Source organism: Coffea eugenioides, chromosome 10 (assembly GCF_003713205.1).
Source record: "Coffea eugenioides isolate CCC68of chromosome 10, Ceug_1.0, whole genome shotgun sequence".
Taxonomy (NCBI): domain Eukaryota; kingdom Viridiplantae; phylum Streptophyta; class Magnoliopsida; order Gentianales; family Rubiaceae; genus Coffea; species Coffea eugenioides.
This window is the reverse complement of record NC_040044.1, coordinates 11,852,024-11,878,774: the sequence shown is the minus strand read 5'-3', so window position 1 is coordinate 11,878,774 and position 26,751 is coordinate 11,852,024. Positions and strand designations below refer to the sequence as shown.

Below are 26,751 nucleotides of genomic sequence, written 5' to 3'. Positions count from 1 at the left end.
CACAATTTAAAATTTTTTTTTCTAGTTTTGAGAAACTCTAACAATTTGAAAAGCTCCTCAAGTTGACTGTAAACACTTTGTAGTTAATAAAATAAATTATTTATACCTTAAAGCACCTACCATTATATTGTATTCCACTAAAATTGCGCATTCACTCAATTTGTCTCAAGCTTTTCTTACTATACTTTTAATTTTGAGAAAAAAAGTAGGACAACAAAGGACACTTTTGGATTGAAAATATCTTCTCTATCCAAAAGTGAGTTTTATAATATTTTATTTTGACATGAGTCGATAATGTTACAAAAAGTCAAAAGTAGGGAAGTAAATGATATTTTTCAAAGCTTAAGAGTACTAAGTGAAATTATTAGAAACCTCAAAGGAGAATTTTGAAATGATCCCACATTAAAATTAGAATCTTCTTTTCTTTGAGTAAATTTATTTTTTATATTACCCTTATATTATTGTTTAATTGTAACTTATTCATCAAATAGATTAAACAATAATGTTATTTTCATATAATATGTTTTCATAAGATTTTGTGAGGATTTAGGAATACATATTTTAATTCATCTTAAAACCCCTAATTATGACTACTAGAAACTTAAGGAACCTATATTTTAATTCATCTTAAAACCCCTTAGGGACAAAAAATGTAAAGTCAAAAATTTGACTAACTTTTTTTTTGGAAGAAACTTTTAACTAACATTAAATTGAATTTGAAGTTAGTTGTCTTAAATTTGTTTAAAACAAGAAACTTAGGGGACTAAAAATGTAAAGTCAAAATTTTTGACTAACTTTTTTTTTTTGGAAGAAACTTTTGACTAATTTTAAATTGAATTTGACATTAGTTGTCTAAAATTTGTTTACAACAAGAAACTTTGGGGACTAGATTTATTTTGATCAAAACTTTAAAGACCAGTTTAGCACACAAACCAAACAATAGGGACCAAAATTGCAATTCTCTTAGGAAAATAATTAAAACCAACAAGTGACGGTGCTGGGAACATGGCTGGATCTCCCGCCACGGAGGCCAACATTTCCGACGCCATTGAAACTCCGTTCCTGGACGACGTCGTGGATGGAAACGTCGACTATAAAGGCCGCCCTGTCAAGCGGTCCAAATCCGGTCGTTGGAAATCAGCATCTTTCATCATATGTAGGAAGCCAAAACCATCGTTATACTTTCAAATTCAGAGCTGGTAAAATTTGAAGCAAAATAAAAATCAATCAAACAAATTTGATTTGTTGTCTTTATTGCAGGTGTGGAGATGGCAGAGAGGTTTGTTTATTATGGAATAAGCGTGAATTTGATCAGTTACTTGACGGGGCCACTCGGCCAGTCCACAGCTACGGCGGCGGAGAACGTGAATGCTTGGTCCGGCACGGCGCAGATGTTGCCGCTCTTGGGTGCTTTTGTGGCCGACTCATTTCTCGGTCGATATCGCACCATTTTAATCTCTTCCTTGCTCTATATCCTGGTCAGTAATTGCTACTTGTACTTTGTGCTTCACCTTGGGTACTACTTCGATACTAGAGTTGTAATTGAGTTAAATTAAGGGTGTCTTTGTTTACTAGTTACTAGTCTGTTGATAATTTGATATTATCCATATGTGAATGAAGCTCCATCTAGAAGAGGCCCGGAAAGTGACAAGTAGGCGTTGAATTTTTTTTTTTTTTTGGGTTAAATAATGATTTACAAAGGAAAAAGATGTACTAAATTAAGTTGGCAAGATGCGTCCATGAAAAAGGACAAGGTTTGTTAAGGTTTTGATATCATGAGTTGAGCTAGACAAGTTGATCAATGCTAAATCTCATCCTAGCTCCGTGCGATTAGTTAGTTAACTAGCCACTGGTCAAGCTTGATTTGATCATCGATGAACTTGCTATGTAGTTCATATCATGAGCTCAGTGTTAGGGCTGAAAAGAAAATGAAATTGTGATTATTCTTGTGGAATTTAAGGAATCCTCCATCCAATACTTGTTGCTTTGTTTGCATTTTTTTTTCCTTTTGTATCTTGTTTTGCTCCTTGAGCAAAATACGGCAATTATACGAGCAATTAGCTGGTATTCTTGATGACCACTAATTTGTGGATTAAGCTAAAAGTCAAATCTCTTAAAAGAGAAGGTGCGTGAGTTTATGCCTAAGCTTTCCTCCGATGTTTATGGGGAAAGCTGTCACACAAGAATATAAACATGCTGGTAGTAAATAGGAACACTGGATCAGTTACTCTTTATTCTAGGAAGCTATCATTATACCAGAAAGAAGCTTAAAAGAACAAAGAAATCAATATAGATTACTACTGCTTTGCTTTAGCTCGTCTATAGTTCCTTTAGTTGCTGTTAAAAATTTAATATATTTTGGATACAATAATCCTCTGCATCTGGTAGTACAATAGTTTATGTTTCACAACAGTGAGACCTAGCTATGTTTAAATTACGAGAATGAGATTAGATTCAGTGGTTAATTATTACTAAAGGAAGTAGATAATAGTTCAGGAGAGAACTTACACTCCTGGTTCCAGATTTTTTACTTAGACAACTAAAGTGGTCAATAATCCTGCAACAAAAAGCTTAAATTAATATTACAATTTGTTAAGCCTTGCATTGCTGTGAATAACAGGGAGTTGGCTTCTTGACTATTTCAACATTTTTTACCTCTGTCAAGTCATCTGAGTGTCAAAATGCAGCAAAAGTTACGACATGTTCTCCTTCCGAGTTCCAAGTTATCTTCTTCATTTTTGCAATGTATCTAATAGCAGTAGCCCAAGGAGGGCATAAGCCTTGTGTACAAGCTTTTGGAGCTGACCAATTTGATGGACGAGATCCCAAAGAGAGCAAAGCTAAAAGTTCGTTTTTCAACTGGTTGTTTTCTGCTAGCTGTGGGGCTATCACTGTTGCATTGGTGATTTTGACCTATATTCAAGATAACCTTAGTTGGGGCCTTGGATTTGGAATTCCCTGCTTCATCATGTGTTTCGCATTAATCCTGTTCTTGCTTGGGACTACTACCTACAGGTTTCAGGTGAACAGTGCTGAGATGAGCCCCTTTGTGAGCATTGGTCGTGTATTTCTGAAAGCAGCTAGGAATTGGATAACCACCTCTTCAGCATCATCAATGCAAGAAGAGTCTCGGGGCTTTCTGCCTTACCAAGGTTCTCAAGAATTTAAGTGAGAAATTCTTGTTCTTTACTTTTGAATACCGAGAATTTTTCTTTACCTATGCTGCTACACGAGATAAAGTTTCTTGATCTTTCGCTTCTTGGAAGTTTGGTGCTATTGAGTTCTAATGACTTTTTCGATATGCTTAATGTATTTTGTTAAGTTCTCCTGGTTTCAAAAGATTAGTAATGGCAACATGGGTAAGATAATTTCCACTTAATAAAATAATGAATCAGTTTAAATGTGACAAGGTGTTTTCAGTTGAAATTTAAATGTTGTGAGAACTTGCATGATTGACTTCTTGCTTGTCAAACCTCATGCAGTGTATTGTTGATGTTTATGATCAGAAATCTGAAACCAAATTCTCTTCCTTTAAATGTTTAAGTTATTTTTTTTTGTTTAATGCAATCGTTATAGGTTTCTGAACAAAGCACTGCTTGTACCTGATGGTCCAGAGGAAGAGAGAAAGCTTTGTAGCATTGGTGAGGTTGAAGAGGCAAAGGCAATACTGAGGCTATTTCCGATTTGGGCCACATGTTTGGTGTATGGAATTGTATATGCACAGTCATCCACATTGTTTACCAAGCAAGGAGTTACAATGGACAGATCTATCGGTCCAAGCTTTGAAGTGAATAGATCTTTCATCAGCCTTTCTATAGTTGTGTTTATTGCAATCTATGACCGTATTTTGGTTCCTATTGCAAGATCTATAACCACTAGACCTTCAGGTATAACATTGCTGCAACGGATTGGAACTGGAATATTTCTCTCATTTCTTTCTATGGTTATAGCTGCTCTAGTTGAGACAAAGCGCCTTCAAACTGCTCAGGAATATGGATTGGATGATAAACCAAAGGCTACGATTCCTATGAGTGTGTTTTGGTTGACACCTCAATATTTAGTTCTGGGAGTTTCTGAAGTATTTGCTATAGTTGGTATGCAAGAATTTTTCTATGATCAAGTGCCTAGTGGACTGAAAAGTACAGGTTTCGCTCTATACCTCAGTATCTTGGGCATAGGAAGCTTTCTAAGCAGCATTCTCATTTCTGTACTTCAGAAAGCCACAAGCAGGCATGCACATGAGAGTTGGTTCTCTGACAACTTAAATAAGGCACACCTTGATTACTTTTACTTCCTGCTTGCTGGACTTAGTGCTATTGCATTAGCTGCTTTTGCATATTTTGCAAAATCCTATGTTTATAATCAAGCAAGTAATACCTGAAGTTGCCCTAACCATGTCTACCTTGCAAAAAGGTGTACAGATAGCGGATGGCAGTACAGATTGTAAGATTTTTCTAAGACAGCGCTGGCAAATTGTGTGGCAGCTTGTGCTAAACTCAAGCTGTTTGTGAAGCTGCTGATCATGACAGCAATAGATGAGCCTGCAGCCCGTCACGACGAGCAACGGACAATTATAAGCTTTTTCCTCCAGTAAAGAGAGCAAACTGCATACGGTGCATACACTGCATCCCCAACTTGTATGAGGGTTGTATGAGGGTACAATATGCTTTGGTAAGTCGAGACTGGTCATGGTGAAACCTGAACCGCGGCATATTTCTAAATATGGTTTAGGGCAAACTTCATCTTTCCCCTTAAGGGGAATCTTTTTGCTTGAACTTGTATATATCATTGAATTGTTTATATAAGATTCCCATTTTTGTTTTTGTCAATCAGCATGAAAGGTACCTCAAGTTTTGCGAGTCGACCACGGAAGCCTTGGTGCCAATTTCCTCCAAAATATGGGTAGATTACCATTCGTAATGGGCGACTTGGAGTTAGCAAGATGAGATCCTTTTTAATTTAACTTTGTCGGGACGTAGGTAACGAAAGGGGACGTGGGCCTCTTGCATGCTACTTTTTTCTCCCCCAAACTTTTGCATGCCCAGGAAATTAGTTACTCAACTTATCTTTCAATGAGCATCTTGTATTTCCTAAAAATTGGAGGGGCAAAAAGGCTAAATAGTGTTAAACTATTGTTTGAATTGATCATCGAACAATTTTTCCATCATAAATAAGTCACTAAATTAACTAATCAGCACATCCATGGTTATTTCGTCGATTATTAGTTAGTCTAGTGGTTTTAACTTAGTGTATGGTAAAGAAAAATTTGAAAATTAATAATGCTTCCATATATTCTATGGACATTTCTCCTATCGAAGTGTAGGACTCTAAGTAGTCAATTTTTTTTGTTGCCATGTAACAAGGATGCAATAGCTACAAGACAATGACTTGCGTACCCAGTTGAAGTCCGACAAAAGAGTAAGTGGGTGGTGAGGGTTTACAAACCAGGTTAATTTAAAAGTTTGATGATGACACCAAAATCACTGCCGTTAGTGATGGAAAATATGGTCCAGCGTGTGTCTTCTTTTTCTTTTTTTTGTTTTTTGATGGAAAATAAGAAAAAAGTTTAGATAGTTTCGACTTCAGTCAGCCACTATCATAGGCAAGATGTGCCCCTAGAAGATTAAATATCGATGACAATAGAATTTAGCATATGATCTTTTGTGAGAAAGTGACTCATCTTTATTAACTAAGTTAACATTTGTTAACAAACATGGTTTAGTTGAAGCCGTGAAGAGCCAGACGCTAGCTTCGGAAAGGTGTGTTAGAAAGAATGTGCATGGAAACTGTGTGAAAGAAGAAGAAAGAAAAAGAAGGGATTTAATGGATGTCTATATTGTGGGTAAAACATGTTAGAGACTTAGAATGGCCAGACTAGATTTTGTGCTTTCATAGCAAGATATCCAACAATTAAGTGGTGGTCGAGGAAGTTTTAGTTTAGTAGTCAAAATCGAGTTGCAAATATTAGAGGTTTTGAATTTAAGTTTTTTTCTCTTTATTTTTAAAATTCCTCTCATTTTCTACCTTTTTTTTTCTAGTAAGAGAAGAATGGAATTTAAGAAACAAGAAAAAGATTGGAGGATTAGAATCTAGAACCTCTATGTTTTGGGCATCAACCACTCCTTGTCTACTTAAAGAAAATAAAAAAAATCTAACAATTAAGTGGTTTTGACACTTCATAATTAGCTTCAGGCATTCTGTTCTTACAAATGTAGTCGGAAAAATTTGTTTAGCACATGCCACGTGCTTTGTTCGTCATTCTGCAGGAATAACTCACCCACCCATTATAATTATAATAAAAGGCAGATCTTCCCAAAACAACAATAGCATGCACTAAAACAACCAAGGAGGGGATTTATTACGAAGAGAACGTCAAATGAATAAATTAATCAAGTGGGTACGACCTCTCGAAGATTATTAGGAAGAGCAAGAAATATAAAAATGTACTACGCATGCAAAAGAAAAAATAATATTAAGTTCATGTACTTTTTTTTTTTTGGGTAAGTATTAAGTTCATGTATTTGCATACGCGTCAATGGATTTTTTTTGAGGGTTTTCTTTTAAAAAATACTATTATGATGAGGGTTTTATGATTTATACAAGGGTAAAATTCAGAAAACCCGTTATGATATCGTCAAAATTTGGGAAACCTCCCTATTTTTCAAAAAGACCCATAAAACCCCATCGTGATTCAAACTGATCTTAAAATTAACCTATTACTAGCTAAGTTGCTTGCAAGTGATGTGCGCGCAACTAAAAAACACAATCTTTTATCCAAATTAATAATTTTTTTATCCCTTTGTAATTTTTTTCATTTTTTCTTCACTTCCTTTTTTTTTTTTTTTAATTCACTCTTGTGATTGTTCATCCCCTTCCCCCCTCCCTTTTTTTGTTTGTTTCTCCTTCTATCTTGCATCAACACCGGACAGTAGTAACGTTTTCTAAACACCAAGTCATCATCTCTACCACCTATCACTACCATTTTCACCACCATCTCCATCACTAATCAATAGCACTAGCACCACATACAAACATGATTTCAAAATTAGATTTTCTCTATTAGCATAAAAAACTCCAATTGTATAAAAATCTATCGTGCCTTTGTCATAACCATGTTCCAGTCCTAATTTGAGTAAACTTTTGATAGGAAAATAAAATGTAGAGCGATGGATTTTGCTTGCTCTACCTTCTGAACTTTGTCCGATCGTGTTTTTGTCTTTTATTTCTTCTTCCTTTTTTTTTTTCCTCTGGTGGCTGTAGGTCTTATTTTCTGCTTGTGTAAGTCTTAGGAGTAGTAGTCCTTTTTGGTCAGTAAAGGTCAGACTTTTCTCTTGCTTGGCGGGATCAGCTCTTGGTTAGCTTTGCTTTCAAAATCAAAAGTTGTGTTTGGTATTTTCCTGGGAGGTAAAGTGTCGATGGCAGAGGAACTAGCTTCTATAATGCAAAGATTCGCACTCTCTGAGCAAGAGTTGGGAGGTACAGCTCTTGAACTGGGAGATGCTAACACGGGTATTCAGGACTGCCAGCTGAGTCTGGTAGGAAGAGTGATAGGGGAGAAGATGATTAACTTTGTGGGGGTGAAAAATTTTGTAAGCCTAGCTTGGGGCTGTCCTCGTGGGTTGACTGTTATGGAGTTAGGACCTAACTTGTTTCAGTTTATCATTCCAAGTGCTACTGATAGAGAGAGGATTCTGAATAGAGGACCTTGGATAGTAGATAGCCAAATATTGATCCTCAGAAGGTGGTATAATGGGATAGAGGAGGACAATGGTGCTTTTAAGTTGGCTCCTTTGTGGATACAGGTGTGAAATCATCCTATACATTGGATCTCGAAAGAGGTTGGGTGGAAAATTAGATCCATTTTTCCAGAAGTGAAGGAGGTTATAATACCCCAAACGGGAGGAAAGGAAGGGAGGCACTTGAAGATGTTGGTGATCGTAGATATTTCCCGTCCACTGGTGAGAGGACCAGTAGTAAAGCTTAGTGGAGTAGGGAGATGGATTAGTTTCAAGTATGAATGGTGCCCGGACTTCTGTTATGGGTGTGGTATAGTTGGACATAGTGAGAGAAATTGTAAAACTTCTTTTACCATAGGGAGAGGACTATCAGATAACCAATACGGACCCTGGCTAAGAGGTAACTGGAATAAAGGAATTCCACAGGTTGAACATACCAAAAGTAGAGGAAGACAAGATAAGGTGTTGTGGGGTTTTAAGGATGGGGAACTGGTGTGAAAAGGAAGAAGTGAGGACCCTCAGAGTTTGGAGAATGGCACGAAGGGAGGCTATGAACAAAGGGTGACAGGTGTCGAGCCTGTGCAATAATAAATACCTACTTAAGAAAAATAAATTTTCTGTGTATAGTAGTAAGCAGGGTCGAATCCACAGGGATTGGGAAAAATTTGATTCTTTTCAAGTTCGGGACACGGGGAATTTTTATCAAAATGAAATTAAAAATAAATAATTAAACAATAATTAAATAATTTAACCAAAAATAAATAAATAATTAATACAATTGTAAATAGCAATTAAATAAATGATAACTAAATTCTAGCCAAGGATACAACTACGCAGACACAGTCCATTCATCCGATCATTGATGCACAGGAGTTCACTTAATTTAATTAATATGCTAGTTATAGTCGCCAATAAGCTCTAACGACCAGCTTTTCCTTAATTTATTGATAATCAAGGTACGACCGTTGATTACCCCTAATGAGAAAATACTATTAGGTACGACCGTAGGAATTAATTTCCTAATTGCCTTAAAAACTAGAAAAGCCTAATCCAAATCAATAACACGCTACGAGAGTTATTTAAATCAGATTGCATGTTCTCCTAGTATGTAAAAATACTATTTGCCACAATATTAACCAATTAAACAATTACGGATTTAATTGATTAATTTGACAGGAGATTAATAAGTCAAATTGCACATCGGGCCCTTGATATCCAATTAACAAAATAATCCCATAGAAATTGAAAAAGAAAACATGCAAATATTAACAAATTAAGAAACACGTAAAAACTAATTAGATCTCACAGATATTTGGGACTGCGTCTTTGCGTTGATCCTTGATTAGAGGCGAAAATTAGCCACGCCTCATAAGAAAATTCCCACGTAATTTAGTTGGAATCGAAGACATAAATAACTAACTAAGAATTTAGAAAGAAACTTGAGTCTCCATAGACTCTTTGAAGAAAAATTACATACCACACAACAAAAGAAGGAACAAGTTCCTTCTTACATAAAAGACTACCTATTCTCCTACGGAGCTTCTTTGGAGAGAAAACTAAAAACTAGTCTGATGTCTTCTGCCATCGTCCGATATAAAATGCAAGCATTTAGTCTTCATAGCTTTTTCATAGTTTTTTTCTCCATGAGCCCACTAATCTAGTGCCTTCTTATTTTATTGGAGCACTAGTCTCTTAAGGGACTAACTACGTAGGAAGCAATTGGAAAGTTATATCCAATTATCACATTGTCCATCATGGCCAATGAATATATCTTCCAAAAGCAGGACAAACTTTCTAAATCAATCCATACGTGGTCCCCGCTGAATTGAGATATGCAATTCAATTCTTCTTCATCAGCAAAGGAATGGACGTTGGTCTTCACAGGACCAACTGTGTAAAGCTTTTAGAAGCTTTCACGTATGGAGAAATCTTCTCAAGAAGGTTCATTTTTTTAGCACTTTTCTGCTCCACTTTCTGAAATTATATCCAAATGCCAAATATAAATATATGTTGACAATTAAAGCAATATTTGGCAAGGATAAAGAGGAGAATTAACAATAAAATTACTAACAATTAACACTCTATCAATTCCCCCCACACTTAAATCATGCTTGTCCTCAAGTATGGGCACACTAAACTCAACAATGGCTAACTCTCATTTCATTTACTGCCAAGCTACTCTTATCCCAAAATCAAGTTTTAGTGGCTAAGTGTCAAGACATATTTCTCCCAGTTAGCTCCTGAAATCATAGACTCGTCCAATTCATGGCTAACTCGTCTAAGAAATCAAAATATTAAACTAGCAAAAGTTAGCAATTGGGTCAACTGAAAATCAAAATCTCAACATTGAAGAACAAGGATCGGCAGGCCAACATGATCATAACCTTACTTATTATTTTCTTCTCTTTTTTTTTGATAATAATTAAAATTTTTTTTTCAATAAATGCTCAGTCCCAAGCTATTCAAGTCTTTTGACGTGAACTCTGACATTTTTAGATGCAAGAGTCCAGTTACTCAACTTTTCACAGCTTCAGGACTAACTACTCATAGATATCGCCACTTTTTGACGCGAAAGTCGACACTTGTGGTAAAGACTCCCGGTTACTGGGTGACGGCACTAGCGGAGTAAAGTCATTTATTAATCACAATTAAAGCACCAAAATACCAGATAATTAAAGATCATGGCCCACGTCATCTCCTAATATGGAGAACTAAGATCAACAATTGCCCAATCCACACAACAATTGCTAATAAAATATTTATATTGCCTAAACAAGTTAACCACAATTTGCACCAAGTCATTAAACTCATGATATTCACCAAGATAACATGCCTTTACTTGCCACTTAAACTAAATTCATAGAATAAATCATAACCAGCAATAGACGAGTGAGATGCCACATTTATTCATCAAGACAACAGTAAGATAAGCAGCAAATTAAAGAAATACCAGTCAAATCCAAATCTCTTAATATTAGTGGCAAATAGTATTTTTACATACTAGGAGAACATGCAATCTGATTTAAATAACCCTCGTAGCGTATTATTAATTTGGGTTAGGCTTTTCTAGTTTTTATGGCAATTAGGAAATTAATTCCTACGGTCGTACCTAGGAGTATTTCTTGATTAGGAGTAATCAACGGTCGTACCTTGGTTATCAATAAATTAAGGAAAAGCTGGTCGTTAGAGTTTATCGGCGACTATAACTAGCCTATTAATTAAATTAGGTGAACTCCTGTGCATCAATGATCGGATGAATGGACTGTGTCTGCGTAGTTGTATCCTTGGTTAGAATTTAGTTATCATTTATTTAATTGCTATTTACAATTGTATTAATTAATTATTTATTTTTGGTTAAATTATTTAATTATTGTTTAATTATTTATTCTTAATTTCATTTTGATAAAAATCCCCCTTGTCTCGAATTTAAAAAGAATCGAATTTTTTCCAGTCCCTGTAGATTTGACCATGCTTACTACTATACACAGAAAATTTATTTTTCTTAAGCAGGTATTTAAAATTGTACAGGCTCGACACCTGTCAATTTTTGGCAATAATAAATACCTGCTTAAGAAAAATAAATTTTCTGTGTATAGTAGTAAGCAGGGTCGAATCCACAGGGATTGGAAAAAATTCGATTCCTTTTAAATTCGAGACACGGGGGATTTTTATCAAAATGAAATTAAAAATAAATAATTAAACAATAATTAAATAATTTAACCAAAAATAAATAATTAATTAATACAATTGTAAATAGCAATTAAATAAATGATAACTAAATTCTAGCCAAGGATACAACTACGCAGACACAGTCCATTCATCCGATCATTGATGCACAGGAGTTCACTTAATTTAATTAATATGCTAGTTATAGTCGCCGATAAGCTCTAACGACCAGTTTTTCCTTAATTTATTGATAACCAAGGTACGACTGTTGATTACCCCTAATGAGGAAATACTCTTAGGTACGACCGTAGGAATTAATTTCCTAATTGCCTTAAAAACTAGAAAAGCCTAACCCAAATCAATAACACGCTACGAGGGTTATTTAAATCAGATTGCATGTTCTCCTAGTATGTAAAAATACTATTTGCCACTAATATTAACCAATTAAACAATTACAGATTTAATTGATTAATTTGACAGGAGATTAATAAGTCAAATTGCACATCGGGCCCTTGATATCCAATTAACAAAATAATCCCATAGAAATTGAAATTGAAAACATGCAAATATTAACAAATTAAGAAACACGTAAAAACTAATTAGATCTCACAGATATTTGGGACTGCGTCTTTGCGTTGATCCTTGACTAGAGGAGAAAATTAGCCACGCCTCATAAGAAAATTCCCACGTAATTTAGTTGGAATCGAAGACATAAATAACTAACTAAGAATTTAGAAAGAAACTTGAGTCTCCATAGACTCTTTGAAGAAAAATTATATACCACACAACAAAAGAAGGAACAAGTTCCTTCTTACATAAAAGACTACCTATTCTCCTACGGAGCTTCTTTGGAGAGAAAACTAAAAACTAGTCTGATGTCTTCTGCCATCGTCCGATATAAAATGCAAGCATTTAGTCTTCATAGCTTTTTCATAGTTTTTTTCTCCATGAGCCCACTAATCTAGTGCCTTCTTATTTTATTGGAGCACTAGTCTCTTAAGGGACTAGCTACGTAGGAAGCAATTGGAAAGTTACATCCAATTATCACATTGTCCATCATGGCCAATGAATATATCTTCCAACAGCAGGACAAACTTTCTAAATCAATCCATACGTGGTCCCCGCTGAATTGAGATATACAATTCAATTCTTCTTCATCAGCAAAGGAATGAATGTTGGTCTTCACTGGACCAATTGTGTAAAGCTTTTAGAAGCTTTCACGTGTGGAGAAATCTTCTCAAGAAGGTTCCTTTTTTTAGCACTTTTCTGCTCCACTTTCTGAAATTATATCCAAATGCCAAATATAAATATATGTTGACAATTAAAGCAATATTTGGCAAGGATAAAGAGGAGAATTAACATAAAATTACTAACAATTAACACTCTATCAATTCCCCCCACATTTAAATCATGCTTGTCCTCAAGTATGGACACACTAAACTCAACAATGGCTAACTCTCATTTCATTTACTGCCAAGCTACTCTTATCCCAAAATCAAGTTTTAGTGGCTAAGTGTCAAGACATATTTCTCCCGGTTAGCTCCTGAAATCATAGACTCGTCCAATTCATGGCTAACTCGTCTAAGAAATCAAAATATTAAACTAGCAAAAGTTAGCAATTGGGTCAACTGAAAATCAAAATCTCAACATTGAAGAACAAGGATCGGCAGGCCAACATGGTCATAACCTTACTTATTATTTTCTTCTCTCTTTTTTTTTTGATAATAATTAATTTTTTTTCAATAAATGCTCAGTCCCAAGCTATTCAAGTCTTTTGACGTGAACTCTGACATTTTTAGATCCAAGAGCCCAGTTACTCAACTTTTCACAGCTTCAGGACTAACTACTCATAGATATCGCCACTTTTTGACGCGAAAGTCGACACTTGTGGTGAAGACTCCCGGTTACTGGGTGACGGCACTAGCGGAGTAGAGTCATTTATTAATCACAATTAAAGCACCAAAATACCAGATAATTAAAGATCATGGCCCACGTCATCTCCTAATATGGAGAACTAAGATCAACAATTGCCCAATCCACACAACAATTGCTAATAAAATATTTATATTGCCTAAACAAGTTAACCACAATTTGCACCAAGTCATTAAACTCATGATATTCACCAAGATAACATGCCTTTACTTGCCACTTAAACTAAATTCATAAAATAAATCATAACCAGCAATAGACGAGTGAGATGTCATATTTATTCATCAAGACAACAGTAAGATAAGCAGCAAATTAAAGAAATACCAGTCAAATCCAAATCTCCCCCCACACTAAAAGCACGCATTGCCCTCAATGTGACAATTAAACAGTAAAAATAAGAAGAAGGGCAATGAAACTCCCCTGAAATCGTCAAGACATCGGTGGATTAGGCGGTAATTGTGGTTCAACACCCACATGGTGCATAAATGCTGCCAAATTCTCTGAAGTTGTTGCCAGTCATCAGCCCCTGGGGTTGATCTGAGTCTCACCATTTTCTCCAAATATCACTCCAATCAACAATAGACAACCATTTCCAACAAATTGTAATAACAATTGTAATAAATATTGGGGCCTCTCGCTTAGTTAATTTAAACAACAAAATGCACACTTCAATAACCCACAAGTTATACAAATACCCCAACACTTATAGTAAATGCAATCAATAAGCACTTGTGGTTCCAAACTTAGCCAAATGCAAAAACAATGCACCTCAAAATCACCCCAATCAACATAATAATTGAAATGAAAAAGACAAAAGACTCTCACACAAGGCAACTACTTCAATAAGCAAATTTAAGTGTTAAAGGCACCTCCCAATTAAACCAACAATCGCAAGAAATTACCCACAATTAGACACAAATTACAGCAAATTAGACACAATTGGACCAAAATCGTAACAAGTGTCTCCAATTGGATAGTCAATCGCTTAAGATTAAGAAATTGGAGGCAAACTACCACAACCAGTACCATTGGTGGACTTATAGGGAAGAATTAAATCAAACGGCCAACCCAAAGCATAAATTCAACAACACCAAGCAAAACAGAAATAATAAAAAAAAAATTCAAAATGGTAACCAATTTGCCAAGAAACCCCAAATCAACCCCAAAATTGCAGTTGAGGCCCCAAACAACTCACAAGTGAAAAATCCAGCACCTCCTGCGATTATTCAGCAAGAAACCCAAGAAAGAAAGAAGAAAAAAAAATGCAAATTCCAGCAATTTAAGATCCTGGAAAGTACTAATCGATGGAGAAATAGCAATACCTCCACCTGTCAAAAATTGGCAGGTGGTGACGGCGAGTTAAGTGGGCAGCAGCTTCGGTCGCGGCTGGTAGCTGGTCCGAAGAGGAGAAGCTGACGCGGTGGAGAGGAAGCTGGGGTTGCGGACTGTGGGCGTGGCGGAGCGCTGGTGGTGAGCAGCGGCGTGCGTTGTGAAGAGAGAGAGAAGAGTGAGCGAGCAGAGGGAGGTGGCAGCAGCTGGGTTGCGGATGGTGGCTGCGACAGTGGGAGAGCTGGAGCTGTTGCGCAAAGGCGGGGGCTAGCTGGTCGTGGTTGGAGTTGGTGTGGGCTGGTGGTGGCTCGCGCAAGTCGCGCAAGGAGAGCTGGTGGTGTGGCGTGGGCTGGTGGTGGTCGCGCAATGACAGAGAAGAGGGAGAGATAAGAGCGTGAGGAGAGATAGAGAGAGACGTAGGCTGGTGGAGGAAAGAAAGAGAGAAAATGCAGAGCTAGGTGGAGAGGCGCGCGCTGGTGGAGGAGCTGAGAGGGGGAGGTAGGGTTGCTGTGGTGAATCGGCTGGCGGAGCTCGCGAGGAAGAAGAAGACACGGACAGCGGGAAGAAGAAGAAAGAAAAGAAGAAGAAAGAAAGAAAGGAAAGAAAGAAAAGAAAAAGAAGGAAAGAAAAAGACGAAAAGAGAAAGAGAAAAGAAAAAAATAGTTTTTGATCTAACATTTTTCGTTTTTTTTTTTCAAATTCAGAAATTGAATTGTTGATAAACTAAACTGCATATTAAGAAGGAAAGTAATTGTATTTTTTTTTTGATTTTTTTTTTTGAATTTAAATTTGAATTTTTGAAAAGAAAAACATAATTGAAGGCTAAAAAGGAAAATAATTTTATTTTATACATATATATATTTTTAACATTTTTTTCTTTTTTTTAGAAGAAAAAAATAAATAATAATTTATTTTTTTTTTCAAATTTTCTTTGTTCTGGTTCGTCAAACATGGCGTGGGCCCACCAAGATTAGAAAACATCTACTGATCTTGGGAATCAGTTTTTGAACATTAATGCGTGCCTTCTCTGCGCGGGCACGCCAAGATTCCACTTCGTAATGTTGAGATTTTACCACCATGGCGTGGGCACGCCATGTTTTAGAAACATCCTCCGACCTTGAAGTAGAAACTTGTAAGATTAATGTGTGCCCTCTCCGTGCGGGCATGCCATGATCACCTGTCCTGATCATAGTAGAGAAAATATCAAGTTTAAGCAATATTCAGATGAGAAACGACATATTTAACGAATTGAACAACAAAAACCAACAAAATCAAAAATTGGGTTGCCTCCCAAAAGCGCCTTTCTTTAACGTCTTTGGCCAGACGTTAAACACAACTCTTCAATTTGGGTGTAATCCAATTTTCCTTGTAATCAGTAGTCCTCCTTCGGGATCCAAATAGCCATTGAGTGCAATCTTTTTCCTTAATTTTCTTCTCTTTTCCACCTCATGAATTGCTTTCATCCCATAATATTTGTTCGCAGCAATTTTGAATTTATCCCTAGAAGTACACTCAGAAAATTCTTGCACAGAGGGATCAATAGCATGAATTGCAAACACAGAGTGAGAGTTAACAGGATGTTTCATTGTATCAAAAATATTAAAGTGGACCATTTCTCCATCAAATTCCATGGACAAAATACCCTTATGAACATCAATTTTTGTCTGGGTTGTGCTAAAAAACGGTCTACCTAATAGCAAAGGCGAGGGATCGGAAGAATGATCATCATCCATGTCAAGTACATAAAAGTCAGCTGGGAATACCAAATCGTTAATCTTGACCAACACATTCTCGACCAACCCATCAGGGTAAGCATTTGTTTGGTCCGCTAATTGGATTATTATCTCAATTTCTTTTAATGGACCTAAATTCAGAGAAGCATACATAGATTTAGGCATTACGTTGATCGATGCTCCTAAGTCCAGCATGGTATTTCTAATCAAAGTATTACCTATTCTACATGGGACAGTAAACCTACCTGGATCCCCGCACTTCGGTTGAAGCTTCCTTTGGAGAACTGCTGACACATTCTCTCCCACAATGACCCTTTCATCTCCCCTCAACCGTTTTCGATTGACACATAGGTCCCTCAAAAATTTTGCATACTTCGACACTTGTTTGATGGCGTCTAATAAGGGAATATTGATTTGTACCTTGTGGAAGATCTCCAGGACTTCTTTCTCCTTGTCTTGCTTCTTTGGTTTCTCCAACCTGCTAGGAAAGGGAGGTGGATTAGTCTTAGTTGTAGGAATTGGTTTCGAGAGTACCTTTGCATTTTTGTTATCTCTGCCCTCCTCTTCCAACTCTTTCTCAATCCATTCCTTGTCCTTATTTTTAGGGATCACAGGTTTGGGTTCTTGGACTTCCTTGCCACTCCTCAAGGTCATTGCACTTACATTCTTTGGATTCACCTCAGGTTGAGATGACAACTTCCCTTGAATTTGGGACTCCAAACGGTTGATCGTTATGGCCATTTGATTCATTTGATTTTGCAATGATTGCACCTGTCCCAGTTGATTCCTCATGCTTTGCAAGTCTGAATCCGTCTTTTGTTGATTAGTAAGTAATTGCTTCATCATCTCTTCCATGGACGGACTTGAATTTGAAGAGGGTGGTGGTGGTGGTAGGCGAGGATGATACTGCTGTTGGTGCCCTTGTGGTCTATTTGGCATAAAGTTAGACTGTCTATTCCCTCCATAGCTAAGATTGGGGTGATCCCTCCAACCAGGATTGTAAGTATTTGAGTATGGGTCGTATTGCTTTCTTGGCGCGGGCGCGTGGCCAGCCATGTTCACCTGTTCTGCAGTTTCCTCCTGAACCAGTGGACACATTTCTGTAGGATGACCTACGGCAGTGCATACCCCACACACTTTGACTTGCGAGATATTCTCCACAGCTAGTTGTCGCACAAAAGACGTCAATTCGGAGAGTTGCTGTTGAATAGAGGATGTTTCTACCTCATTCACCCTACGCGTCGGGATGTCCTCTCTTGAACCAAATTACTGTGAGTTCTCAGCCATTCCTTCAATCAACTCCCATGCTCCTCGAGGGGTTTTGTTCACCAACACCCCTCCACTTGCAGCATCGATTATGCTTCTGTCCCTGAAAAGCAACCCCTTATAGAAATATTGAATGAGCAGTTGCTCACTTATCTGATACTGAGGGCATTTGGTGCACAGTTTCTTAAATTTCTCCCAGTACTCATAGAGAGACTCGCTTGGATGTTGTTTGATACCACATATCTCCTTCCTTAGGCTCGCAGCTCGAGATGCCGGAAAGTACTTGTCCAAGAATTTTTTCTTCAGTTGGTCCCACGTGGTAATACTACCAGGTGGTAGGTAGTAGAGCCAGTCTTTTGCGGAATCCTTCAAAGAAAAGGGGAAGGCCCTCATCTTTATTTGCTCTTCTGTAATTCCCGGGGGCTTCATGCTGTTGCAAACGACATCGAATTCTTGCAAATGCTTGTAGGGCTCCTCACCTGGTAGACCATGGAAAGATGGCAAGAGATGAATTAGACCAGATTTTAGTTCAAAGGGAGTGTCATCATTTAAATGTGAAAAAGTAATGCACAAGGGCTGCTGATTTAAATCAGGAGCAGCCAACTCCCTTAGTGTTCGTGCATTTGCCAAAGTGACTTCCTCTTGATCTGAATCACTCGAATTGTCACCAGACAAATTTTTCGGCTCAATCTCTGGATCAAGTTCCTGAGGTGCAATACCGTATTGCTCCTCCCTGAGCCGCCTGGTTTCTTTCCTCGTTCTACGCGCGGTCTTCTCTACTTCAGGGTCGAAAATTAATTCGCTTGTACGAGAAGAGCGAGGCATAAACTAGAAAAATACCAGAAAATTAGAACAAAAATGAATTTAAAAAGAAACAAATAATTAACGCCAGTCCCCGGCAACAGCGCCAAAAATTGGCAGGTGTCGAGCCTGTGCAATAATAAATACCTGCTTAAGAAAAATAAATTTTCTGTGTATAGTAGTAAGCAGGGTCGAGTCCACAGGGATTGGAAAAAATTCGATTCTTTTTAAATTCGAGACACGGGGGATTTTTATCAAAATGAAATTAAAAATAAATAATTAAACAATAATTAAATAATTTAACCAAAAATAAATAATTAATTAATACAATTGTAAATAGCAATTAAATAAATGATAACTAAATTCTAACCAAGGATACAACTACGCAGACACAGTCCATTCATCCGATCATTGATGCACAGGAGTTCACTTAATTTAATTAATAGGCTAGTTTTAGTCGCCGATAAGCTCTAACGACCAGCTTTTCCTTAATTTATTGATAACCAAGGTACGACCGTTGATTACCCCTAATGAAAAAATACTCTTAGGTACGACCGTAGGAATTAATTTTCTAATTGCCTTAAAAACTAGAAAAGCCTAACCCAAATCAATAACACGCTACGAGGGTTATTTAAATCAGATTGCATGTTCTCCTAGTATGTAAAAATACTATTTGCCACTAATATTAACCAATTAAATAATTACGGATTTAATTGATTAATTTGACAGGAGATTAATAAGTCAAATTGCACATCGGGCCCTTGATATCCAATTAACAAAATAATCCCATGGAAATTGAAATAGAAAACATGCAAATATTAACAAATTAAGGAACACGTAAAAACTAATTAGATCTCACAGATATTTTGGACTGCGTCTTTGCGTTGATCCTTGACTAGAGGAGAAAATTAGCCACGCCTCATAAGAAAATTCCCACGTAATTTAGTTGGAATCGAAGACATAAATAACTAACTATGAATTTAGAAAGAAACTTGAGTCGCCATAGACTCTTTGAAGAAAAATTACATACCACACAACAAAAGAAGGAACAAGTTCCTTCTTACATAAAAGACTACCTATTCTCCTACGGAGCTTCTTTGGAGAGAAAACTAAAAACTAGTCTGATGTCTTCTGCCATCGTCCGATATAAAATGCAAGCATTTAGTCTTCATAGCTTTTTCATAGTTTTTTTCTCCATGAGCCCACTAATCTAGTGCCTTCTTATTTTATTGGAGCACTAGTCTCTTAAGGGACTAGCTACGTAGGAAGCAATTGGAAAGTTATATCCAATTATCACATTGTCCATCATGGCCAATGAATATATCTTCCAAAAGCAGGACAAACTTTCTAAATCAATCCATATGTGGTCCCCGCTGAATTGAGATATGCAATTCAATTCTTCTTCATCAGCAAAGGAATGGATGTTGGTCTTCACTGGACCAATTGTGTAAAGCTTTTAGAAGCTTTCACGTGTGGAGAAATCTTCTCAAGAAGGTTCCTTTTTTTAGCACTTTTCTGCTCCACTTTCTGAAATTATATCCAAATGCCAAATATAAATATATGTTGACAATTAAAGCAATGTTTGGCAAGGATAAAGAGGAGAATTAACAATAAAATTCTAACAATTAACACTCTATCAAAGGGTTTTGAGAAAAGAGGTGCCAACCAAGGTGATAGAAGGACAGGAAAGGAAGGCCCAAGCAATTCCAAGTATAATGAGCCAGGAGGATAGTTTAGAGGGGACAAGCAGAAATTTGAGAGTTTCAGCACCTGTTAAGGTACAAGACAATGAGACAAATAGCATTACTGAAGGGCAGGATATGAGGTCAGGAGATCAATATAACATTGAGCGGAAGAGGAGAAGCGAGGCAACAAATGTTGTAACTGTGGATGAGGGGGATATAGGGATGGAAGAAATGCTGCAGGTAGAAAATGAGATACAGGAGAGGAAACAGGTGGCTATCCAGAAGATGAACACTAGGAATAGAAGACAACTTAAGCCTCCAAGCAGGAAGAGGACTCCTTTAGGTGAAACGGATGGAAATGTCAGTAAAATAGAGACTAGAGGAAAGAAGAAATCGTATCAAGAGGCTACTGAAATGGAAGAAGCTGAAGGTGAGTGCTTGAATTTAAAAAGGAATAAGATGGATCAGTCCTTGGAAATACGGTTAGAGATTGCTAAAGGTGGGAGGGGGACCAGACTTAATGGGTTCCCAAGTGGACAATGAGAGTGCTGGTGTGGAATTACCAAGGTGCAGGGAGCCCCTTGACAATTCCTTAGCTGAGGGAGGCTTGCAACCTCCTCTCCCCAAGTGTTGTTTTCTTGTGTGAAACTAAGAATAGGGACAAGTATATGGGGACTATTAGGAAAAGGCTGAATTTTGATCATAGTGCGATTGTAGAGTCTATGAATAGGTCTGGGGGGATGGCCCTTTTGTGGAAACAGGAAGTGAAAATTACGGAAATACATAAGACAGCGTTCACCATTGAGGCTCATATAGTGGACCACAGTCAACATACCAACTGGTGGCTGATTGGTATATATGCAAGTTGTGATGCAGCAACTAGGAAGAATTAGTGGAAAGTGTTGAATGAAAGGAAAAGACTATGGGGACAAAGGTGGATAGTTGCAGGAGATTTTAATGATATAGTGTCCAATGAAGAGAAATGGGGAGGAAGAAGAAGATAGGAGTGGACCTTTAGAGTTTTAAGCAATTCATTGCTGATAATGAGCTGATCGATATAGGTTTTCATGGAAATCCTTGGACTTGGTGTAATAACTGGAAAATGAAGGAGAAATTAAACAAAGGCTGGATAGAATGCTTTGTACTTATACCTGGTTCCAAATTTTTGACAAAACAAGGTGCAAACATGTCAACAATTACAGCTCAGATCATAGTATGATTATGGTTGATACTGAACCTGAACAGGCCAAAAGAAGGAAAAAATTCATTTTTGACAAAAGATGGATACAGCAAGAAGGGATTACACAAGTGATTGAGGAAGCTTGGAAATTAGAAGTGGAAGGATCAAGAATGTACCAAGTCACTAGAAAGATTTCTAATTGTAGAGTGGCTCTTCTGAAGTGGAAAAATAGTTTTCAGCATAACTCTAGGAAAGAGATTAACAGAATCAAGGCAGACATGGAGAGGCTTGGAGAGTCAACTGAGTTTCACAGAAGAGCTATGGATGACCTTAAGACTCAACTTAAGAGAGCTTACTCTAATGAGGAAATGTACTGGTCTCAAAAATCTAGAGTTACTTGGTTGAAGGAAGGCGACAAAATTTCACAGCTTTTCCATGCTAGTGTCAAAGGTAGAATGAAAAGGAATAGGATGGTTAATTTTCAAAGAGATGATGGATCATGGACTTCAAGTGAGAAGGAACTAGGACAGGAAGTGGCTAGCTACTACCAACAACTCTTTGATAGTCAGGGCACTGAAGGCGTTGAGGATATCTTGAGGGGATACCAAACACAATTTCTGATCAAATGAATACAAATTTGACTAGAACTGTCACTGAGGTTGAGATTAAGTCTGCATTTTTTTTCTATGAATCCCAACAAAGCCCCTGGCCCTGATGGGATGACATCTCTATTTTTTCAAAAATTCTGGAGGGTTATCAGGTCTGATGTTGTACCAGCTATCCAGAGTTTTTTCCACTTAGGTTTCATGCTAAAGTCTCTTAATCACACGGTTGTCTCTTTGATTCCCAAAGTTGAGATGCCAATCAATCTTAAACAGTATGGACCCATAAGTCTTTGCAATGTGTTGTATAAAATCATTTCCAAAGTGCTTGCCAACAAACTTAAACATGTTCTGGACTGTTGTATAAGCAAGAACCAGGCAGCTTTTGTTCCGGGGAGACAAATATTAGATAATGTCATTGTGTCCCATGAATATCTCCATTATCTGAAAAACAAAAGACAAGGTTCAGTAGGGTGTATGTCATTAAAACTTGACGTGGCAAAAGCCTATGATAGGGTTGAGTGGAAATTCTTAGGTGCAATAATGCAGAAAATGGGATTCTCAGAGAGATGGATAAATTGGATATTGAAATGCGTATCAACTGTCTCATACTCGTTCAAGATTAATTGTGATCAGAAAGGCTATGTCACTCCTAAGAGAGGTATAAGACAAGGGGATCCTCTATCCCCCTATTAGTCTATCACTGCTCCTATAAAGAAGAAAAACTAAGCCTGGCACCCCATTCCCCTAGAAGATCAAATGGATAAAGAAGTGAAGCTTCATGGCTTTTGGTCAAGCCCCTTTGTTTATTGGGTGGTATGGGCGCTGAAATTGAAGGGCATCGCGTATGATTACATAGAAGAAGACCTGCCTAACAAGAGTGAATTGCTGTTACGTTACAATCCAGTTTACAAGAAAGTTCCCGTGCTGGTTCATGCTGGAAAACCCATTTCTGAGTCCCCTGTAATCCTTGAATATATTGAGGAGGTGTGGCCGCATAACCCACTGCTGCCAAAAGATCCCTATGAGAGATCTGTAGCTCGGTTTTGGATAAATTTTGCAACGGACAAGGTAATCTCATCCTCGCAAAACTCCTAGATAGCCTTTTATCTTCTGGCTTTTCAAGCAAGCAGGTTTTAATAGGATTACATTGTAGAAAACATTGAATTGGATATCTTTGGGGTAAGCTCTTATTTCAAAAAAAGCATCATGTTAATCTTTACTTAAAATAATACTATTAGTTTAACTAACTTCTGACGATTAGAAAAAAATTATCATGGTTTAGCTACGTAGTGCTCTGGTATCCTTCTTCTGGGCAAGAGAAGATGACAAGAAAGAGGCAGCAGAACAAATGTTTGACTATCTGAAAATTAGCGAAGAGCAAGCTCTCGGCGACAAGAAGTTTTTTGGTGGCAACTCGATCAATATGGTGGACTTGATACTTGCCTTGTTTACCTGTTGGATTCACGCCATGCAACAGGTGGTGGGGATCAAGGTTTTGGAACCGAGTCGTTTACCACGCTTGCATGCATGGGTCAACAATTTCAAGGAAGAGCCCATCATCAAAGAAAATCTTCCTGACCCTGAGAGAATGTTGGAGCATTATACGAGGATAAGGTCAAATCCTAATTAGTATCACAGGATGGTATCCTTATTAGCTGGTGGGGATATTGAACTTCTTCCAACATTATATGTCTATTGAAATTTCACTTAGAAAAATTACTCTATGTGGTTCACAGAGTTACTTTGTAAGAATAAAGTGTTTTGCACATCTTCAGGTTGCAGAATTTAGAAGTCTTGGATTCAAATCCCCCATCTTGTTCTCTACTTTCTAAATCCTACCTTGCAAGAAAAAAAAATTACTCGAATTTATGTTTAAATTTTAATTTTAGGTGTTTTTGGGGAACTAAAAAATATTTTTCTTCATTCTAAAGAGACGACAGTGGTTAGATTTTTACAAATTGGCACTGGATAATTTCGAAACGCATATAAATTAAATCCATGTTAAATGGATTTTACTAATATATTAGCAAATACCTTTTTAATTATGCATGACAATCTTCACCGATCTTACTCATTCAATGGCATATTTTGTTCTCCATTTACTTTTATTACCATATAATAGATAAATGCAACAAGTAACGTAACATATTAAACAATTATTCACTGTCATTTGTTACAAATTAAGCATAACAATGTGGAAACAGTTTCAATAAGCTTCTCTTCTAATTAATAATCTCTTTTCAATATTTGTTAACTTGGATTTATTTCAAGGCATATCTACCACTAATTATCTTCTGCAAATTTACAAAATTTTACATTCTCTAATGCGTTCACTAACTACATGATAAATCAACTTAATTTCCTCTCAATTGCTTTAGAAATTCATCCCAATAGTTTTAACCAAAAGAAAAAAGAAAAAACGTCATCCCAACAACGCTCGGCCCAATTAAGTTGACATTGCACTCCTACTGAAATTGACAAGTGAGTTCGGCACAGTTACTCCACTCCACGCATGGCAATATCTACAGCCCCGCAGGCCAACCTTTCCGACGCCAGCGACACTCCGACGTTACTAAACCACATTGTCGTCGTCGAAGGAAATGTTGACTACAAAGGCCGCCCTGCCAACTGGTCCCAATCCGGCCGCTGGAAATCCGCAGCTTTCATCATAGGTGAAGTAACCATCATAAAGTATTAACATCCTCACCGTACTATGATAAAATGAAATACTGCAGGTTAATTATTTGTTTTTAATGCAGGTATGGAGATGGCAGAGAGGTTTGCTCATCACGGAATTAGTACGAATTTGATCAGTTACTTGACCGGGCCACTCGGCCAGTCCGCTGCTACAGCAGCGGAGACGTGAATGCTTGGTTCGGTACAGCGTTGCTTTTGCCGCTCTTGGGTGCATTCGTCGCCGAGTCGTTTCTGGGTCGATATTGGACCGTCATAATCTCTTCATTGCTGTATATCATGGTTAGTTGAAGTTGAACTTTCTACTGCTGTTTAACAGTAACTCCGTAGTTGTACTTTTGTGCTCTATCTTTGCAAGGCGCCTTCTTTACTTTTCTTTTATTTGGGATGCGATTTTTTAACTTTTAATGTGCTTGAAAAGATGCTCGAATTTACTATGCTGTATGTTTTGTCAATTGATATGTTATCACAGCTTGACAGCACCTGTCATATTGTGCCACAGCAAAGTTTTTCCAATTATAATCGTGGAGCTATAAACATTTCACGGTGGACAATTGTTCTCCGCAAATATTTAAAATCCTCTTTTGTAGTTTAAAATTATTACTAATTGTATCTTACTTTAATTATAGTTTAATAGTTTGTGCCCCTCAAACGACAAAACTTACGTATTGCATCCCCTCGAATAAAATAATTAGGGGTACTTGCTAAACTTTAAATTTATCAAAATCCATGTTATGGGATTTGCACTAGCCATTTTCTTGCTCCGAACTACGACCTACAGATTTAGCAGCAAAAGTGATGAGAGAAACCCATTCGTGGGAATTGGTTCTGGGGTTGTTAAAGCTGCTAGGAACTGGCGAAGTTCAGTCCCGAGTGAAGAGCAAATTTGGGAAACACAGTCTCGTCAAGGTTCTCAACAATTCAAGTAAGCAGGCTAAAATGTCTGGTTATTACCTACCATATATGCAGTTGCAATGAGTACTTTTCACCTGATTATGTTACAGTTAATTTTCTAGATAAAGTTGTTTGATCTCATACAACAAGAACTCAGAAGGAGAACATCTGAAAGTTGAAACATAAAGGAAGACCCTCTAGCAATATGTCTATTTTGAGTTGTAGTCATACTTGACTTTTTTCTTGTTTCAAATTGACCTTTCTGCTGAAGCGTGGTGATTTTGTCTTGTTGAGAGAGAGAGAGAGAGAGAAAAATTTCCTTAAATGTACACTAAGGGAAGTAGTAATTTCCTTAAATATCCTAGTGTTGAGATGCTCTTTGTCTGCAAAGTACTAAAATTTTCATTTGCACCGTCACTGAATCTGAGTTCTGGTATAGGTTTCTTAACAAAGCACTGCTTGCACACCTGATGGTCCTAGGATGAGGGGGAAGTTTGCATGAGAAGTGAGCTTGAAGATGCAAAAGCAATTTTCAGACTGATTCTGATATGGTTTACCTGTTTGTCTTATGCTGTAATATTTGTTCAAGCATTCACCTCACCAAGAAAGGATTCAGATCACTTGGTTCAGGTTTTGAAGCACCGTCTGCTGCACTACAATCTTTCATCAACGTTTCAGTTGTCATCTTCATTCCTATCTATGACCGGGTTTTGGTCCTTGTTGCCAGAGTTATTACTGCGAAACCTTCGGGTATAGAAGCGCTTCAAGTCAAAGAATTGGGCTTGGCCTATTATTATCTGTGGTTTACATGGTGATTGCTGCTTTAGTTGAGAGGTAACGTCTTGAAACTGCTCTTGAATATGGACTGGTTCATTTGCCAGATGCTACAGTTCCAATGAGCGTATTCTGGTTGACTCCCCAATATCTGTTGTTTGGGATTGTAGAAGTGTTTACAATGGTTGGTTTACAAGAGTTTTCTATGATCAGGTTCCTGGTGACTTGAGAAGTATAGGTATGTCTCTATACCTCAGTATCTTTGGAGTAGGGAGTTTCCTAAGTAGTTTTCTAATCTCTGTCATTCAGAAAGCCACAAGTGGAGGGGATCAAGACGGTTGGTTTGCAGACTTCTTGAATCGGCCACATTTGGATTACTCTTATTGGTTTCTTGCTGCACTTTGCATGTTAGCATTCACTGCCTGCATGTATTTTGCTCAATCCTTTATCTATAGTTGA

The 26,751-nt window shown here is 37.3% G+C and overlaps 1 pseudogene; it reads left to right on the top strand.

Moving 5' to 3' along the window:
- The first annotated feature begins 1,005 nt into the window (after positions 1 to 1,005).
- On the top strand, positions 1,006 to 26,751 carry LOC113750439 (annotated as a pseudogene).